Source organism: Myotis lucifugus, unplaced genomic scaffold (genome assembly GCF_000147115.1).
Source record: "Myotis lucifugus unplaced genomic scaffold, Myoluc2.0 scaffold_21, whole genome shotgun sequence".
In the NCBI taxonomy this organism is placed as follows: Eukaryota; Metazoa; Chordata; class Mammalia; order Chiroptera; family Vespertilionidae; genus Myotis; species Myotis lucifugus.
This window is the reverse complement of record NW_005871069.1, coordinates 7,627,794-7,643,286: the sequence shown is the minus strand read 5'-3', so window position 1 is coordinate 7,643,286 and position 15,493 is coordinate 7,627,794. Positions and strand designations below refer to the sequence as shown.

The following is a 15,493-nucleotide window of genomic DNA, read 5'->3' as shown; positions in this document are numbered from 1 at the left end:
CTTTCAAGGACTTTTCCAGGGGACGGATTCTAACCAACAAGAAGGAAATTTCCGGAGGTGGGTCCACTTTACCGGGTCCGGAATACTGTCGGTGTACGTCCTGTTTTTTCCTCTTGATGACTCACCAAAACCTGATGATATATTACTATACTACCCTCGCCCCCCCTAATACAAAATAAATAACCAGCTACAGTTTTGCTCTTTTTCCCCCAAACTTGCCTGCACCTTTTCTGATTTGGGGATCGTGGAAATGATGTTCTTTTTCCAGTTGAGAGGGGGGGGGCTTTATATCAGCACTAGGAAGTTACTGTTATAATAATAAGACTGGTGGGTTCTATTACTTATCCTCGTGAGTGGGCAGCACTATCCACCGCTGCCTGCTCGCCACCAACTGCTCCCAGCTGTGTCCTCTCCCATCAAATCCCCGCCAGCACTTGATCACCAACAAACGCCCCCCCACCAGACTGATCACCCCCAACTGCCCCCCGTGCCAGTGTGCTCGCTACCAACTGTCCCCTCCTGCCAGCCTGCTCGCCAACAACTGCCCCCCTGCTGGCCTGCTTGCTCCCACCTTCCCTCACCACTGGGCTGCTCGCCCCCAACTGCCCCCCTGCTGGCCTGCTCACTACAAACTGCCCCCCCGACAGTCCTGATCACCCCCACTGATGGCCTGCTCGCCCCCAACTGGCCCCCCTGCTGGTCTGCTCACCCCCAACCTGCCCCCCCAGCCTGATCACCTCCAATGGCCCCCCCACACCGGCCTGATCACCCACAGCTGCCATCCCATCCTGGCCTGATCACCCACAACTGCCCTCCCCTCTTGGCCTCTAACTGCCTCTACCTCAGCCCCACTACCATGGCTTTGTCCAGGGGTATGTCCGGAAGGTCTCCTGGAAGGTCTCCTAGTCTAATTAGCATATTACTTTTTTATTAGTATAGAGGCCTGGTACACAGGTGGGGGCCGGCTGGTTTGCCCTGAAGGGTGTCCCGGATCAGGGTGGGGGTTCCCTTGGGGAATGGGGCGGCCTGGGCTAGGGGCCTGCGGTGGTTTGCAGGCTGGCCACGCCCCCATGGGGTGAGGGTTCCCGCTGGGGGGGGCGTGGCCAGCCTGGGTGAGGGGATGATGGCTGTTTGCAGGCTGGCCATGCCCCCCAGCGGGGACTCTTACTCCATGGGGATGTGGCCAGCCTGGGTAAGGGCCTGAGGGCTGTTTTCAGGCTGGCCACGCCTCCCCCTCCCCCCCCAACCCAGGCTCCTAGCCCCTCCTAGAGAGGAGGCCAGTCCCTCCTTTTGTGTGTTTTTTTCCCCAGCCACTCCTTGAGCAGAGGCCAGGGCAGGCTGGAAGCCTGGGTCACCCCTGACCTGAAAGGACAGAACAGGACTGATAGCTGTGTCCTTAACCCCTCTTCCAAGAAAAAGCCGCAGAATGTATCAGTTACTCAGCCTGCCCTTATCTCGGCCAATGGGAAAGTGGGGGAAACTAGCCCAAGGCCAAGAGTATGCTAGCCATCCCCCTGTCTTTGTGTAACCAGACCCTAGCTGTACCCTGCCCTTGCGTCACTAGCCCCCAGCCCTCACTCAACCAACCGGAATCGGCCAAATCAGTGGTCAGAGTGTGCCCCTCCCCCCCCCGACCCCAAGCCCTATAAATTCTTTGTTCTCTTAGAACTCGGGGCTCTCTCTTGCATCCAGTAATGGAGGCGGCGGGCAGGGGGGACCAAGTCCCAGGCTTGAATAAAAGACCCTTTGCTTTTGCACCGGAAAAGGCTCCCTGGTGGTGGATTATTGGGGACCCCGAACTCTGGGCATAACAGACCTAGGTTTCCAACCACTCCTTCAGCAGCGGCCAAGGCGGGCGGGAAGCTTGGCTTCCTCCATCTCCAGGGGCAACCCAAGCCTCCAGCTTCATGGCTGCTGCCATCTTTGTTGGGTTAATTTGCATACTCGCCCTGATTGGCTGGTGGGCGTAGCGGCACCCGCGCACGCACTCCAGTGGGGTGGGAGCTTCCCCTGTCCCCAGCTTCCGCGCGCCCCCCCAACCCCAACTCCCAGGCGCATGTGCGTGCGTGCTAGCCAGGCGGAAGCATCCCCGGCGTCCGCGCGCGCCGCCCCCTCCCCCCCCCCCCAGCTTCCCAGGGCCTGCGCATGCGCAAGCAGCTGCAGGGCAAGAACTTCCCCAGTGTCACCATGGCAATGCGGGGGAAAGCTCCGGACCCGACCCCGTCTCCCCAGTGCCTGCATGCGCGCGCCTGCCAGGTGGGAGTTTCCCCATATCACCATGGCGACACAGAGGAAGCTCGCGCCCCAACCCAGGCTCCCTGGTGTCCGCACACGCCACCTTGCCCCCGGCTCCCTGGCGCCATGTCGATGCAGGGGAAGAACCTGCCCCGCCCCTGGCTGCCTGGTGCCTGTGTATGCAAATTAACCTGCCATCTTTCTCAGGTTAATTTGCATACTCTGATTGGCTGGTAAGCGTAGCAGAGGGATGGTTAATTTGCATGTTTCTCTTTTATTGTATAGGATGTTTCACAATATATCTGTGAAGGACCACTTTTAAATATTTCCAAAGTGTTGCAGACTGACACTTTTGTAAAATACCATAAAAATGAACAACTAGAAAAATGAAATGAAATAAAAAACCAAGGACTTATAAAATATAAGCCCATATGTGGTTGGTTGAGTAGCAATGTAAAATTGTTGCAAATGTTTCTAAAAGTTTGTCCTCGATTTCGGTACTTAGCTTATTATGAATCAGGAATAGTTTATGGACCAGCAGTAGGCTGCAGATGGCAGGTTGAGGGTACCAGTGTAGATGGCAAGATCCCTTCCTTAAGGTATGGTTGGCCAACCTAGAGGAGCTCACTGAAGATCAGTGATGCTAGATTGACAGCAGTGCTTCTCAAACTGAGGACCCCCAGAAGTTCTTGTTTATTTAGCAACTAGAGGCCTGTTGCACGAAGAGATTCGTGCAATAGGCCTTCCTTTCCCCTGGCTGCTGGCAATGGTTTTCATCTGGCACCCGGCACCCAGGCCTTCGCTCTGGCCGGGCTCCAGCCGGAGCCGGCCCCGGAGCCATGAGGCTTCGCTGCTCCGCGGGCCCCGTGGCGTGAGGCTTTCGCTGCTCCGCCGGCCGCCTATGTATGCAAATTAACCGCCATCTTTGTTAGGTTAATTTGCATATTCTCCTGATTAGCTGGTTAGCGTAGCAAAGTTATGGTCAATTTACGTGTTTGTCTATTATTAGGTAAGACTAGAGGCCCGGTGCACAAATATTTGTGCACTGGGGGGGAAGCGGGGGTCCCTCAGCCCGGCCTGTGCCCTCTCACAGTCTGGGACCCCTCAGGAGATAACGACCTGCTGGCTTAGGCCTGCTCCTGGGTGGCAGAGGGCAGGCCCAATCCCTAGGTGCAGCCCCTGGTCGGGCTCAGAGCAGGGCTGATTGGGGAGTTGGGGCGCTGCCCCCTGTCATGCACAGAGCAGGGTGGATCGGGAGGTTGCGATGCCACCCTCAGTCACGCTCAGGGTAGGGCTGATTGGGGGGTTGGGGCACCGCCCCCTATCACACTCAAGGCAGGGTCGATGGGGAGGTTGCGGCACCACCCCCTGTGATGCACAGAGCAGGGCCCATCAGGGGGGTTGGGGCTCCGTACCCTGCAGGGCCAATCAGGGGGTTGGGGCGCTGCCCCCTGTCACGCACAGAGCAGGGCCCATCAGGGAGGTTGGGGCTCTGTACCCTGTCACGCACAGAGCAGGGCCGATCAGGGGGTTGAGGAGCTCCCCCCGTCACTCACAGAGTAGGGCCGATAGGGGAGTTAGGGCACCGCCCCCTGTCACACACACAGCAGGGCGGATCAGGGGGTTGGGGCGCCGCCACTGTCACACTCAGGGCAGGGCGGATGGGGAGGTTATGGCTCCTACCCCCTTCACAACACAGAGCAGGGGCCTGTGGGGGGGGGGGGGTTGTTGTGGCGCCGCATCCTGTCACACACAGAGCCGCAGAACGATCAGGGGGTTTGGGCGCTGCCCCCTGTCACGCTGATCCGGTGCCAGGAGGCCTCGCGGTTCCGCTGATCCTGGTGCTGGGAGGCATATTACCCTTTTACTATATAGGATAGAGGCCTGGGGGCCGGCTGGTTTGCCCTGAAGGGTGTCCTGGATCAGGGTGGGGGTCCCCACTGGGGTGCCTGGCCAGTCTGGGTGAGGAGCTGAGGGCTGCTTTCAGGCTGGCAATTGACTGAAGCTCCCAACCACTCCTTTTTTTTTTCTTTCTTTTTTTTTTTATTCTGGGCCAGCTTTAGCTTTGGCTCTAGCTCTGAGGCTTCCGCTGCTATAATCGAAACAATGTATAACTCTAGCTCTGAGATCCCGGCTGGCTGAAAGCTGGTTTCTGGGGTTTTGTTTAGCTTCTATATTTGCAACATAGTTGCTTAGAGTTGTAGCTCAGAGGCCGGCAAGTCAGGCGGGGAACGTTGCAGTAGTCTGCAGTCACTGGAGCAAGCAAGCCTCATGTTCGCTTCCAGCTGCCTGGCTGCTGGCCACCATCTTGGCTGACAGTTAATTTGCATAAGGATATGCTGATTAGCCAATGGGAAGGGTAGCGGTCGTACGCTAATTACCATGTTTCTCTTTTATTAGTGTAGATATGTACCCTATTTGAAATTAAAACTGACTTTTAATTTAGCAACTGGGTTTTGTGTTTTTTTTTTAATTAAATCTTTATTGTTCAGATTACATTTGTTCCTCTTTTTTATCCCCCCCATAACTCCCCTCCTCCCAGTTCCCGCCCCACCCTCCGCCCTCACTCCCCACCCACTGTCCTCATCCATAGGTGTGCACGATTTTTGTCCAGTCTCTTCCCGCATCTCCCACTCCCCTTTCCCACCCAAGAATAGTCAGTCCATTCCCTTTCTATGTCCCTGATTCATTATAATCACCAGTTCATTCTGTACATCAGATTATTTATTCACTTGATAGATGCATGTTTGTTGTTCATAATTTGTATCTTTACCTTTTTCTTCTTCTTCTTCCTCTTCTTAAAGGATACCTTTCAGCATTTCGTATAATACTGGTTCAGTGGTGATGAACTCCTTTCTCTTTTCCTTATCTGTGAAGCTCTTTATCTGACCTTCAATTCTGAATGATAGCTTTGCTGGATAAAGTAATCTTGGTTGTAGGTTCTTGGTATTCATCACTTTGAATATTTCTTGCCACTCCCTTCTGGCCTGCAAAGTTTCTGTTGAGAAATCAGCTGACAGTCGTATGGGTATTCCCTTGTAGGTAATTGAGTCTCTTTCTCTTGCTGCTTTTAAGATTCTCTCTTTGTCTTTTGCTCTTGGCATTTTAATTATGATGTGTCTTGGTGTGGTCCTCTTTGGATTCCTTTTGTTTGGGGTTCTCTGTGCTTCTTGGACCTGTAAGTCTATTTCTTTCACCAGGTGGGGGAAGTTTTCTGTCATTATTTCTTCAAATAGGTTTTCAATATCTTGCTGTCTCTCATCTTCTGGCACCCCTATAATTCTGATGTTGGTGCGTTTGAAACTGTCCCAGAGACTCCTTACACTATCTTCGTATTTTCGGATTCTTTTTCATTTTGCTTTTCCGGTTGGGTGTTTTTTGCTTCTTCGCATTTCAAATCTTTGACTTGATTCTTGCGCTCCTCTGGTCTACTGTTGGGTGTCTGTATAATATTTTTTATTTCAGTCAGTGTATGCTTAATTTCTAGTTGGTTCTTTATCACAACATCGAGGGTCTCATTAGATTTCTTGAGGCTCTCATCAAGTTTGTCGGCAGTTTCTAGCAAAGTATTGAAAGCCCTCAAAAGTGCGTTTTTTAGCTCTATATCCTCCATTTCTGTCATGTTTTTTTGTCTTGGCATTTTTTATGCTTTCTTGGTGCACCCCCTTTTGGTCTTTGTGCACAGTCTAGTTGTAGTTAAGCCTTAATTGTTGTCGGCAATACTAGGGGTGAATTGACCTCCAGGCTAACTGGCTATGAGAGTCAGCTGTGTCTGCAGTGGGAGCGCTTCTGTGCTGAATCTCTAGGGCGGTGCTAGTCTAGCCTTTGCCTGAGGCTATCCGGCAAATGCCTCTGTGCAGGGCTTGGGCGGGGCGGGTCCCAGGGGATCTACAGGGCGGGCGGGGCGAGCAGTTATGGCTGCTCTCAGTTCCGTCCCCAGCGGCTCTGCAACCGCTGCAAACCTCGGAGAGAAAGCTGCCTTCCCGCTTCTCCCATTTGAGTCTGGGTCCCTAGAGACTCGCCTGGATCTGGAGCTCAGAGTCTGAAACTCCCTCCCGATTGAAAACACCCACCGCGTCCTCCGCCGCCGGCCTGCTCCACATGCACTCCGCACCTTAGTATTTCACTTCAGCACTGCGCCTCCTCTGAGTTTCGTATGGTTTCCTCTTTCCTCCTAGTTGTAGAACTTCCACTCAGCCAGCCTTCCTGTGGTTCTGGATGATGTCTATTCCGTCTTTTAGTTGTATTTTTGACGTGGTTGTGCGAGGCAGCAATCTCCGGTGTTTACCTATGCCACCATCTTGGTTCTCCTAGCAACTGGGTTTTATTTAGCAATATGTGCCCTATTAGAAATTAAAACTGAGAAATTTAACATAATTTATTAATTTTTTAAAAAATAACCCATTACATATTAACATCAACAATATTTTTAATGAAAAATAATATTTCGAAACAAAAATAGTGAAGAATGGTATGTTTTGGTTTTTCGAATCTTTTGAATATTTTACCCTGTCTTGTTCCTGTTCTTAGAGGAGATGGTTTTAGTATTTGACCATTAAGTATAATGTTGACTATAGGTTTGTCATATAAGGGTTTTATTATTTTGAGGTATGATCTCTCTATTCCCACGTTGCTGAGAGTTTTTATCAAAAAAGAGTGTTTGAGGGAGAACCAAGATGGCAGCATAGGTAAATGCCTGTACACAACCACATCAAAATTACAACTAAAATACAGAGCAACTATCATCCAAAACCCCCGGAAAGCTGGCTGAGTGGAAGTACTACAGCTAGAGAAGTAAAAAAGAAAGCACAATGAGATTGGTAGGAGGTGCAGAGGCGCAGAACTGGCTGATCTGGCACCTGGGTGTGCCGCTTTTTTAATCAGGGGGGAGATTGCCTCTGCGGAGGCCACCTGGAGGAGCGAGGGGTCCCAGTCCCACACCAGACCCCCAGACCAGGGTTCCAGAGCTGGGGAAAGAAGTCCCTATGGGCAGTAAGAACTACAGATTCTAAAATCCAGTGCTGATTGGGACTGGGTGACACACAGGCTGCTGGAATCCCAGCTGCTCCTCTTAAAAGGCCAGCCCCACAAACTGAATTTACAAGCTCCCACTTCTTCTGAGCTCCAGTGCCAGGCGAGGCTCTGAGGGACCCAGACACATATGGGGAGAAACTGGACTGTCTGGCTTTGGGGCAGGAACTCGGGGGCGGCTTTCTTCTAGATGGAGGTGCTTCCAGCAGTCATTTTTCCTGTGCTAGGACCTCCTGGGGCAGGACTGACTAGCAGCCATTTCTGCTTGCTCTGCCCTGGTGATTCCCTGAGACTGCCCCACCCAATTTACAACCCCACTCAAGCTGTGTGCAGCAGCTCTTGCATATGCATGGCTTGTCCTTTTCTCAGGCTAAATATCTGTCAAACAAGCTGCAGCTGGATCAGGGAGCCCCAAGCCTATCAATAAAAGATCCAAGACCCAGCACCAGCACTAGCTTGCCTTGCTTCACAGCTGGGCCTCATCTGGGCAATTCCAAACTTGATACAAAGAGGAGGAATCTGCAGATCTCTCTGTAGCCCAGGCAGTGGCTGACTCTGCACCTCCCTGGAGACCCAAGAACCAGTGTACCCAGTGGTCAGCGTGAGACCATACCAGATTACAACTCTTCACATCCATAAGTGACACACTCAAGGGGCAGATTCAGTGAGCACCAAAGCCCCGCTGAAGCAAGTCCTGCTCCATAAGAGTGTCTCCTGCACAGCAGCTCTCCCCCTATAGTTGCAGCTGGTTCCCACAGCCAATTGGCCTGGAGGTCAATTCTTCCCAGTGACACCAACCTCAAGCAAGGCTCAACTATGACAGAACCATGCACACAGCCCACAAAGGGGTGCACCAAGAATGTCCACCTCAGGTGACTGGGGAGGCTGAGCCACTGGGCCCCATAGGACACCTACGCAAAACCACTCTATCAACTCAAGGAGACTTAGCAACTACCCAGTACATAGAAACAAACACAGGGAAGCAGCCAAAATGCAGAGACAAAGAAACATGTCACAAATGAAAGAAATGGAAGAAAGCAAACTACTGGATATATAGTTAAAAACTACAGTTAAAAGGTTACTCAAGAATCTTCTAGAAACCTCTGAGGAACTTAGTGAGACCTTCAAGGATCTTAGTGAGAATGCCAAAAAAAATGGAAAAGGACCAGTCAGAAATTAAGCATACAACTGACTGAAATAAAGAATATCATTTAGGGATTCAACAGTAGACTAGAGGATCCCGAGAATCAAATCAATGATTTGAAATACGAGGAAGCAAAATACACCCACTAGAAGAGCAAAAAGAAAAAGAATCCAAAAATATGAGGATAGTGTAAGGAGCCTCTGAGACAACCTCAAGCCTATAAACATCCGAATAATGGGGGTGCCAGAAGAAGAGAGAGAGCAAGATACTGAAAACCTATTTGAAGAAATAATGACAGAAAACTTCTCCTACCTGGTGAAAGAAATAGACTTACAAGTCCAGGAAGCGCAGAGAATCCCAAACAAAAGGAATCCAAAGAGGACCACACCAAGACACATCATAATTAAAATGCCAAGGGCAAAAGACAAAGAGAGAATCTTGAAAGCAGCAAGAGAAAAACAGTTAGTTACCTACAAAGGAGTGCCCATACGACTGTCAGCTGATTTCTCAACAGAAACGATGCAGGCCAGAAGGGATTGGCAAGAAATACTCAAAGTGATGAATAGCAAGAACCTACAACCAAGATTACTCTACCCAGCAAAGCTATCATTTAGAATTGAAGGTCAGATAAAGAGTTTCACAGACAAGAAAAAGCTAAAGGAGTTCATCACCACCAAACCAGTATTATATGAAATGCTGAAGGGTATTCTTTAAGAAGAGGAAGAAGAAGAAAAAGGTAAAGGTAAAAAATTATGAACAACAAAATGACAACAAATACATATTTATCAATTGAATATAAAAATCAAATGAATAAATAATCTGATGAATAGAATAAACTGGTGAATGGAATAGAATCACGGGCATGGAAATGGAACAGAATGACGATTCTCAGAGAGAAGGGGGTGTCGGGGGGTTGCGGGAAGAGATTAGACAAAGATCTTATATGCATGTATACATTACCTATGGACACAGACAATAGGGTGGTGAGGACCTGGGGTGCGGTGGGAACCAGGTGGAGGGGAGCTATGGGGGGAAAAAAGAGGGACATCTGTAATAATCTCAACAATAAAGACTAAAAAAAACCGGGGGTGTTTGATTTTGTCAGATGCTTTTTCCTGTATCAATTGATATAATCATGTGATTTTTTTTCAATTTGTTTATGTGATGTGTCATGTTTATTTATTTATTTTTAAAAATATATTTTATTGATTTTTTGTGGAGAGGAAGGGAGAGGGATAGAGAGTTAGAAACATCGATGAGAGAGAAACATTGATCAGCTGCCTCTTGCACACCCCCTACTGGGGATGTGCCTACAACCAAGGTACATGCCCTTGACCAGAATCAAACCTGGGACCCTCAGTCCGCAGGCCGACACTCTATCCACTGAGCCAAACCAGTTATGGCTGTGTCACGCTTATTGATTTGCAGATATTGTGCCAGCCTTGCATCCCGGGAGTAAATCCCACCTGATCATAGTGTATGATCTTTTTAATATATTACTGGATGTGATCTGTTAATATTTTGTTGAGGATTTTAGCGTCTGTGTTCATCAGGGATATTGGCCTGTAATTCTCTTTCTTTGTAGTGTCTTTATCTGCTGTTTTGATTAGGGTAATGCTGGCTTCATAGAAAGCTTGAAAGTGTTCCTCTTAAATATTTTGGAATTGTCTGAGGAGGATCGGTGTTAGTTCTTTGAATATTTGGTAAAATTCCCCTGTGAATCAGTCCGGACCAGGGCTTTTGTTTGCTGGAAGTTTTTTGATTACTGCTTCAATTTCATCGGTAGTTATTGGCCTATTTAGTTTTACTGGTGCTTCCTCATTGAATTTTGGAAGATTGTATTTTTCTAAGAATGTGTCCATTTTGTCTAGGTTGTCCAGTTTATTGGAATAGAGTTTTTTGTAGTATTTTTTTTTTTTTTACAATCCTTTGTATTTCTCTGGGGTTGGTTGTTACTTCACCTCTCTCATTTCTAATTTTGTTTATTTTTGTCTTTTTGCTTTGTTACTTGGTGAGCCTGGCTAGACATTCATCAATCTTGTTTATCCTTTTAAAGAACCAGCTCTTGATTTTATTGTACTTTTTTTTTTGGTCATTTATTTCCACTCTGATCTTTATTATTTCCTTCCTTCTACTTACTCTGGGCTTTTCTTGTTGCTCTCTAGTTTTTTAAGTTGTAGGGTTAGATAATTTATTACAAGTTTTTCTTGTTTTTTTTGTTTGTTTTTTTTTAAATATATTTTATTGATTTTTTACAGAGAGGAAGGGAGAGGGATAGAGAGTTAGAAACATCTATGAGAGAGAAACATCGATCAGCCGCCTCCTGCACATTCCCCACTGGGGATGTGCCTGCAACCAAGGTACATGCCCTTGACCGGAATCGAACCTGGGACCCTTGAGTCCGCAGGCCGACGCTCTATCCACTGAGCCAAACCGGCCAGGGCTTTTCTTGTTTTTTTGAGGTAGGCCTGTAGTACTATGAACTTCCCTCTCAGGACTGCTTTTACTGTGTCCCATAGATTTTTGGATTGTTGTGTTTTCATTTTCATTTGTTTCCTGAATGTTTTTTTATTTCCTCTTTGATAGCCCATTCATTGTTTAATAGTATGCTCTTTAGCCTCCAAGTGTTTGGATTTTTTTTTATTGTTTTTATTGTGGTTTATTTCTAATATTATGCCATTATGATCTGAGAAGATGCTTGATATAATTTCAATCTTCTTGAATTCGTAGAGACAGCCTGTGTCTTAATATGTGATCTATTTATGAAAATGTCCCATGTGCACTTGAGAAGAATGTATATTCCGTAGTTTTGGGGTGAAATGTTCTGAAAATGTTTGTCAGTTTATTCCATCTGATCTAGTGAGTTGTTTCAGATTGTTATTCCTTTGCTTGATTCTCACACATGTTGGTGAATTTCCCATCCAGCTGTTTGAGCATCCTTATAACTATTACTCTGAATTTTTTCTTTGTCTAATTGTTCGCCTCAATTTCATTTATTTCTTTTTCTGGTGATTCCTCCTTTACTTTCGTATGAATGATATGCCTATGTCTCCTAACTTTTAGCTGTTTCTTTGTAACTGTGCCTAACAAATAGATCAAACAGGTATGCCACCCAGATTTTTTGAATTGGTCTTATGTAGTAGACTAGAGGCCCGGTGCACAAAAATTTGTGCACTGGTGGTAGGGGGGGGGTCCCTCAGCCCCACTGTGCCCTCTCACAGTCTGGGACCCTCGGGAGATAACGACCTGCTGGCTTAGGCCCATTCCTGGGTGGCAGAGGGCAGGCCCAATCCCTAGGTGCAGCCCTGGTCGGGCTCAGAGCAGGGCCGATTGGGGAGTTGGGGCGCCGCCCCCTGTCATGCACAGAGCAGGGCGGATTGGGAGGTTGTGACGCCACCCCCGTCATGCACAGAGCCGGGCCGATCAGGGGGTTGGGGCACTGCCCCCTGTCATGCACAGAGCAGGGCCCATCAGGGGGGGTGGGGCTCTGTACCCTGTCACACACAGAGTAGGCCCGATAGGGGAGTTGGGGCACCGCCCCCGTCACACACAGAGCAGGGCGGATCAGGGGGTTGGGGCGCCGCCCCCTGTCACCCACAGAGCAGGGCCGATCAGGGGGTTGGGGCACTCCCCCATGTCACACTCAGGGCAGGGCCGATGGGGAGGTTGTGGCTCCACCCCGTCATACACAGAGCAGGGCCCATGGGGGGGGTTGGGGCGCCGCACCCTGTCACACACAGAGCCGCAGGGCGATCAGGGGGTTTGGGCGCTGCCCCCTGTCATGCTGCTCCAGGGGCCAGGAGGCCTCCCGGCTCTGCTTGACACCGGGGCAGTGAGGCCTCGCTGCTCCGCTGATCCCAGTGCTGGGAGGCCTCGTGGCTCCACTTGACACAGGGGCAGTGAGGCCTCGCTGCTCCGCTGATCCCGGTGCTGGGAGGCATATTACCCTTTCACTATATAGGATAGAGGCCTGGTGCACGGGTGGGGGCTGGCTGGTTTGCCCTGAAGGGTGTCCTGGATCAGGGTGGGGGTCCCGCTTGGGTGCCTGGCCAGCCTAGATGAGGGGATGATGGCTGTTTGCAGCTGGTCACACCCCCTTCAGGGTGGGGGTCCCCACTGGGCTGCCTGGCCAGTCTGGGTGAGGGGCTGAGGGCCATTTTCAGGCTGGTGGGTGACTGAAGCTCCCAACCTCTCCTTTTTTTCTTTTTATTCTGGGATTTATTTACCTTCTATGGCTATCACTGGAACTGAGAGCCAGCTTTAGCTCTGAGGCTCGGCTCCAGCTCTGAGACCTCGGCTGCTGAAAGCAGGTATCTGGTTTGTTTGGCTTCTATAATTGAAACACTGTTGCAACTCCAGCTCTGAGGCCCGGCTGGCTGAAAGCAGGTTTCTGGGGATTGTTTAGCTTCTATAATTGCAACATAGTTTCTTAGACTGCAGCTCAGAGGCCGGCAGCGGCAGGCGGGGAACCTTGGCTTCCTCCTTCACTGGAGCAAGGAAGCCTCCTGTTCGCTTCAGCTGCCTGGCTGTCGGCCGCCATCTTGGTTGGCAGTTAATTTGCATATCGCCCTGATTAGCCAATGGGAAGCGTGTCGGAGGTATGGTTAATTACCATGTTTGTCTATTATTACATAGGGTGTTTTGTGGGACTCAGTGGTGCAGTTTCTCAGGTCTCCTGGGCTGGGTGTTCTAGGGAGACCCCCTACTTGAGATATTTGGTTTCTTCCAATGTAGTTGGGTCTTGATTATTATTGTCCCTTCTGTGGATGGAGTCTCCTTTCAGGGTGTCTTATTATGTGGCTTGCTTTCTTCTACTTCGTGCCAGCTGTTGTGGAGGTGGTGATAGACAGCACAAAACACAACACGACAAGAAACAGCACAGATGTGACTGAATCCAAATGTACACCAGGCACCAATAATCCCAATAAAAGTGACCTCCAGAGAAAGAAAATTAGGAAAGAGAAAAGAGAGCAAAAGTTATATTGAGAAGTAGAAAAGGGAAAAAAAAAAAACCACAACAAAAACAAACAGAACAAAACCAAAAAAAAGAAATAAAGAATGAAAAAGAATATGGGGAGAAAACACAACAAAACAAACAAACCAAAAAGCACAGACAAAAGACACCCAGAAGGGGACAGAATCTGTAAGAGGCAGAGCTTAAATTGAGAAAATAAAGTTAAGGAATTTGATGAATAGGGGAAGGCCACAGTTTAGAAAAGAGGAGAGAGTAAGAGAATTAGTGGATAAGAGAAAAAATTAATTTTTAAAATTTTTTTTTTTTTTTAAAGAATAGAAAAGAGAACAGATAGGCCTGAATTTAGGAAGTGAAATGAATTTTAACCCTTTTAGTGTCGGGGAGCGCTCTCGTGCTCCTCCTGCAGTGTCACTATTAGATGCTAGTAGTTCACTCTTTATTGACAGATGGCACCTAAGTGCAGATTACTTATGATGCCGAATGTTTGTAGTTCTAAAATTGACCACTGGCATTGAGGACACAAGAATCCTATGCAAAACGGTACCGAGCAATATTCATTTAGGAATTGTGTACTTTACTGCATATAAATTATACTTCATTAAAGTCTGTTATCAAAAAACAACAACAATAAATCCACTAAAATGATAGAGCAGAACAGGTGTGTGAAGCTTTGAATGTCTTGGGGCCCTGGGAGCACATCTAGAGCTCAGTCTAGCTAGTGGTCGGCAATTTTTTTTTTCTACTAGTATTTTATAATACAATCAGCAAACAATATATGTCAAAGATGAAAACAAATGTAGTAAAGGTTTCCTTAAGTTCTTGAATATGTAACTTCATTTACTTGCGATTCATAATTTTTTTCTGAAACTGCTGTAAAATCAGCAAAAATGCCTTAGCAATTTTAGCATAGTTCCTAGGATATTGGTTGGCACTCAAAGGGTTAAAATTAGGAGAAGAAAAGAGCAAGAGAGGGAAAAAAGAATTGAGTAGCAAAGAAAAAGAAAAGAAAAGGAGAAATGGAGTAAAAGCTGAGAAGAGGAAGTTAGATATATGAATAAGCCAACAGATACTACTATAATAATAACACATCCATAAAATAGATGAAGATAAATTTTACTAGTAAAAAAGGGATAAAAAGAAATGAAAGAGGAAAACTAAAATGGGGAAAGGAGAAGAAAAACAGGATGAAAATGGAGAGGCGAGGAAGAAAAAGGTGAAAAATAAAATAATAAAAAACATAAATAAATAAATAATTATATATATCTCCACTAATAAAAGACAAAGATGCTAATTGAACATACCTTCACTACGCCCCAAGCTCCCACCAGCCAATCTGCGCAACTATATGCAAATTAGCCCAAACAAGATGGCGGCCAGCAGCCACGGAGCTGGAACAAGCAGTAGGCTTGGTTGCCCGGGTGATGGAGGAAGGCAAGCTTCCCACGTACTCTGAGCTGGCTGTGGTCTCCGCTCATGGCAACAAAGTTTCAATTATAGAAGACAAATCCCAGATACCTGCTTCCAGCCAGCCTCCACTGGGAGCTTGGGTGGCTGGGGTCAGTGGCCAGCCTGAAAATAGCCATCAACCCCTCACCCAGGCTAGCCACACCCTCATGGGGTGAGGGTATCTGCTGGGGGGCTTGGCCAGCCTGCAAACGGCCATCAGCCACTCACCCAGGCTGGCCACACCCTAATGGGGTGAGGGTCCCCGCTTGGGGGCTTAGCCAACCTGAAAACGGCCCTCAGCTCCTCACCAAGACTGGCCAGGCACCCCAGCAGGACCCCCCCCGCCCCCCCGCCGACCCTGAAGGGGCTGTGGGCAGCCTGCAAACGGCCCTCAGCCCCTCAGCCAGGCTGGCCAGGAACCCTAGCGGGGACCCCCACCCTGAAGCGGCTGTGAACAGCCTGCAAACTGCCATCAGCCACTCACCCAGACTGGCCAGGCACCCCAGCAGGACCCCCCCCCCCCCCCGAAGGGGGGTGGCCAGCCTAAAAATGGTCCTCCGCGCCCTCACCCAGCTGAGAAGGGAACCAAGAAGGGACCCCCCGCCCTGAAGGAGTGGGGGCCACCCAGCTAAAAGCCCTCAACCCCTTTACCAGTGTGGCAA

At 48.6% G+C, this 15,493-nt stretch overlaps 1 protein-coding gene across 5 annotated transcripts in view; it reads left to right on the top strand.

Moving 5' to 3' along the window:
• ACAD9 (acyl-CoA dehydrogenase family member 9) overlaps positions 1–15,493 on the top strand; it is a 67,952-nt gene that overhangs the window by 10,493 nt on the left and 41,966 nt on the right. The gene's annotated exons all lie outside the window — the stretch shown is intronic.